This window comes from Ptychodera flava, chromosome 5 (assembly GCF_041260155.1).
Source record: "Ptychodera flava strain L36383 chromosome 5, AS_Pfla_20210202, whole genome shotgun sequence".
NCBI classification, from domain to species: domain Eukaryota; kingdom Metazoa; phylum Hemichordata; class Enteropneusta; family Ptychoderidae; genus Ptychodera; species Ptychodera flava.
Window position 1 is genome coordinate 35,257,575 of NC_091932.1, and position 5,047 is coordinate 35,262,621.

General features: G+C 36.5%; 1 long non-coding RNA gene across 1 annotated transcript; it reads left to right on the forward strand.

Annotated features, from left to right (window-relative positions):
- Positions 1–412: 412 nt before the first annotated feature.
- Positions 413–3,060, forward strand: LOC139133792 (uncharacterized). Its single transcript, XR_011552640.1, has 5 exons — positions 413–669; positions 1,031–1,272; positions 1,599–1,675; positions 2,281–2,489; positions 2,863–3,060. It is a non-coding gene; the product is annotated as an uncharacterized lncRNA (long non-coding RNA).
- The last annotated feature ends 1,987 nt before the right edge of the window (positions 3,061–5,047 follow it).

Below are 5,047 nucleotides of genomic sequence, written 5' to 3' on the forward strand. Positions count from 1 at the left end.
TTGTCAAGAAAAAAATAGAAGCAAACAGACTGATGATAGTTTGATAAAGGTTAAAACCAAGGGCCAGGTGAGTTTTTACCAGCATTACTCCTGCTGATCTATACCCACATATCAATATACAGTTAGATTTTGGAGTAAATTCTTCTGATAAAGCTATCATGGAATATGATAATTTGTAAATTTGTATTTGTAATAACATTTATTTGGTTTTGTAGTACATGTGTGACCTGGTAGTGGTTCAACAAATTAATTTCATCAAGTAAGGAGCTAGTCCAATTTCATGAATTTATCACCCACATATACTTTTGAAAGATAAATTTGGTTTTTCAATTTTTGGTGTGATTTTTTTCAGCCATGTGTTTAACATATACACCAAAGCTACGAAAAACAACCTCAGGAGCTAGCACTAGGACAAGACGTCAGAGGGTGTTGCAGTTAAGTCAGAGGAGAGACATTGTCAGTGATGGTGATGCGATGCTGCAGCTGAGTGAGAGGAGGTGAGACACCAACAAAAGGACAAGAAGGAAAATCCTCCAGATCTTTGGACTCACTCCTGACATACCTCCAGGTGCTGGCCTTCATTTCGAAGTTGCTATGGGAACAACATGGGCTGCCAAGAGGAAATTACGGCGTTACTTCAAGGCATGGCCTGTGAATATTGGAAGTGAGGTATGTTATGCAGGTCATTTTGCCCCACACTCATCAAGGTCACTGTCCTTCTTGACCTCACAACCATGAATTTAATAAGTCATGTTTGGAATTTTCCGGAACTTTAATTAGTTGTGTAAGAGAGAGAATTTTAGAACAGTAATTAGCATGTCAATAAAAGTTCTAGATTGTTCTTATATGCTCTTATATAAGCACATGAGTATTAATATTGGGACAGTAGGCTTGCAGTCAGACTTTTGGGATTGTGTGCAAACTATTATGATCATGTAGAGAAAGACTGTGGATAAGTAATCTTGTTATCACATATTACTGAATATATGTGTTACTGTTGTTTTTGCATCTTGTTCATATTTGTCTTCAGATCTAGCAAACTTACCCGTCATGGTACAATACCTACCAGTGAAATTTGGATAAAGTTAGGTGGGGACAAGGGTCAGGGAACCCTGAGAATGGTTTACCAAGTTGCTAACATCAGTAATCAAATGTAGCAGATAATACAGTGATTTGGAGTACATTTGCAGCACCTGATTCCTATTACAAATTAGAAATAGCTTTAGCTGTTAACAGAGGTCAGGTAGACAAACTGGATGGCACAAAGTGGAAGTAAGTCTAAACATGCATACTGTGTTTTACTAAACAATGAACAGATTGTACCATATATCTATTTTGGTACAATATTTGGAACTTAAGATACATACTGTTTGGTTATCCAAGTTTAATACATGCATTATACTGCTGATCCAAAAATCTGAAAAACAATGTGCAAATCTGACCAAACTTATGCAGCATAAATATGATACCTACATTAAATAGTACAAAAGGCAAAGTTGTTTTCTTGCATGTACAAAATGCATTGATGTGTAGAAACATGGGCATTAATTTAGAATGGTGTGGACAATTGTCTTACATTCCACTTTGATTTATTTCAGGGACAAGACACTATTAGCACGGATGATGGGAGATTATGAGTATCTGGCCAAGAGTTATGGATTGTCTGGACCAAATGGTATGAAATGTATACTTGCATGCTATGATTTATACGTAAGAAAAGTTGAGGCACTGACAGGACAGGCAGTTTATTGTGTACACTTCAGTTTTACCTATGATTTACATGTGTACATCCTTGACCTATCAGTTTGCAATATGTGCGACTGTTAATAATCAGCATGCATTGTGTATGATATGCTGTAGAACACAATTATGATAATTTGTTGTAGTTTTTCGTTGACTTAAGACATTCACAGCTAACATTGATTAGTCAGATAAATTTAAAGGAAGGGGTACACAGTGGGTCAGATCTTGATAAATATTTGCAAGCTATTGACAAATGATTGTTTTCCTCTGTAGAAATTCTTGTGTTTATTTCTCAATTTAATTCTTACACATAGTATTAATATGTATACTGGCAATGCAAAATGTAGTAACCATGAATTTCTTTAAAATAAATATTTAAATTGATAAGTTTGCATATTACAGGTACATCCTCTCCAAGAGTTCACACATGCACATCAAATTGACTTTATGAACACCAGTCATGTCTATACCTACTAAGGTTTTTAAGTAATTATGTCAGTTTTTGTTCCTTGTCTTCCTCACATTGAAATATTTTAGGGAAATATTTTTGCGTATGCTGTGTGATCAGCAAGGAACAAGCACAGTTGCTGAAGGAGGAACAACCATTGTCATCAATGAAGAAGAGAACCCTTGATGATATCAGAAAATGTCACAGTGAATTTCTTTCAACTGGTGGAAACCTAAGGCATGCCATGCAGCACTACAATAGTGTCAGAAAGCCACTTTTCAATGTACCACTGCACAGAGTATGTACTAATCAATTCAATCCACTACGTTGTTTGCTTCCATTGACCAACTAAACATATAGCTCTGTTCTGTTTCAATCAGTTCACTTTACCTTTCTCTGAACAGTTCAACAGACCACACTGTGACCTATCTACATGTATGCATGCCACTATGTCCATAATGGTGTGCACAAATAGAAGTTTATTAGTCAAGCTATATGCGAAATCATGTTGACAATGAAGCCAGCACATATGTCAGCATTTGTGATCAATCTAGTTGTTGTATAATTGTATGTAGTGTTTTCTTCATAAATAGGTAGGTATGAAAGTTACAAGATATTGTCATACATTAAAAGTAAAAGATACATGTGCTAACCCTTATATTTTATCACAGGTTGCAGTCCCAGGGTTGCACATCAGTCCTGGCTTGTTTTAAAAGTTTTTCACCATGATGGAAGCTAGCTGTGCAGTACTGGATATCAAGATCATCACGACTCTGGAGAGAGATGATGACATTGATGAACCCGTGCTGAAGCCTGCTGGATTTGACACATATGTAGCCATGTTGAAACAAGTCGAGACATTACAGTGTGAAGCGCGAAAGAACTCCAAGAAGAAGGTAAGACCTTGGCTGATAGTGTTGAAATGGCTCTCCTTGCTGATGATGACTGTGACAATGATGATGATGATGACGACAACAGTGAAGATGATGGCAAACCGCCACTAATGACCTTGGGCAAAGTTCAAAAAGCCCAGGAGAAAAGTGCAGGAACTCAGTGAAGAAGCTGACAGGAAGGTTAGTATTTATGAATAGAAGACCATACTACATTAACAAAATAAAAATACATGATTTTGTGATAATTTTGAAATCTTGTGAGACACAATTAATTTCAGTGGCAGTGAGTTGCTAGCCAAGTCAAACTTTTTATCAAACTGGAATAGTTGCCATGTTAAACAAACATGTAATGTTTGTTTAGCATGGTGTTAAATTTCCTGTATCATGTGAGAACACCCACAGATAACCTGTCTAGCAACCTGAGATCTCAGAGGGTCTCCTTCAACTTTGAAAATGGCATATTGATACCAGAAGTAAGATCATTTTTGTGATGATAAGCAATAACATTGTCAATCTCAAGTGCACAGTCATGTCTACGCTGCATTTTCAGAATTTTGGCTTGTGCACATTTGTAGTGCAGTCATTTCCAGATAACACAGTGTTTATCTTTGTTTTCTTAGATATCTGAAGCTACAGACGTAAAAGCGAAACTGCCAAAACAATGTGGTTTTGTAGTCTGCGGTATTGACCAAGCTCTGCAGTCATTTGGTGTTTGACGTCATTCTTACCACGGGCAGGCATTCATCGGAAATCATGTGAACAAGTGCTGTAAAGTATGTGTTTTACAACTGTACACTGTTTTGTTGCTAAAGTCATTAAAAGGTTCAGTATTCTGCTTGTCATGATTTTCAAGCTTTCAGTGTCAGATTTATTGTGTGTTATATATATACTACAGAAGATGTATTTCGTCTACATTATTTTGACCTACTTTCAGTGAAACAACTCTGTTTGCTTCTTTGAAAGAAAGTTATCATATCCTTTTTTTATTTTTTGTGTTTCAGGAAGAAAACATTCAAACGTTGTGCAAGAGCATCATCAGGACCACAGCAAGAATATGCCCATAGCTGAATGAACAGGCTGCACACATTTGTGGTCTGTATAAGCCAATATTTTCAAAATTTGCAGCCTGCCATAATCTTTAGAGTACAAGCAATAGAATGTCAGATGAATATATCAGCATTCTCAGTTCAAACATATCACATTTAATGGCATATTACAGAGAACACTTTCCTAATGAAAGTGTACCCCCCAAAATGCATATGTTAGAAGATCATGTCATCCCTCAGATTGAAAACACAGGGTTTGGCTTTGGTTTCCTCACAGAACGGTGTAGAGAGTATCCATCTTGAGATTAGGAAGGGAATGGACCGGTATAGTAAAGTACCTGGCTATAATGGTTTAAAGAAATTAGAACTTATGGTAAGGGAGCATCATGTGATGACCAATTCAAGTCATGTGAAAGTGCCAAAAACACAAAGGGGTTCATACAGAACCAAATAAGCAACGTGAAATAATGATGGCCATAGTGATAAAAGTAAAGATAAATCATGATAAAATAAACATGTAAAGAACAAATTAATTAAGTCAATAACAAACCAATATGTAAATAAAAACATTGAAATCTGGTTCTTTCTGTGAATCATATTTTTACTAAATTGATGCTTGTATTTTTAGTCCCCAAGATACCGTCCGGGGGACTTATAGGTTTGGTCATGTCCGAGCGTGTGTCAGTGTGTGCGTTTGTCCGTCCATGCATCCGTCTGTTCACGCAGATATCTCAGAGATACATGGAGCGATTTCATTCAAACTTGGTACAAGAATTACTTGATATGTCATACATATGCACGTTTAATATATATACATATGCATGATCCAATGTGGCCTCCATGCGGCCATTTTATTACAATTTTTATCACAACTGGAAGTTGTGATATAGAGGTGGTTTCAACCGGTGTTTGATGTC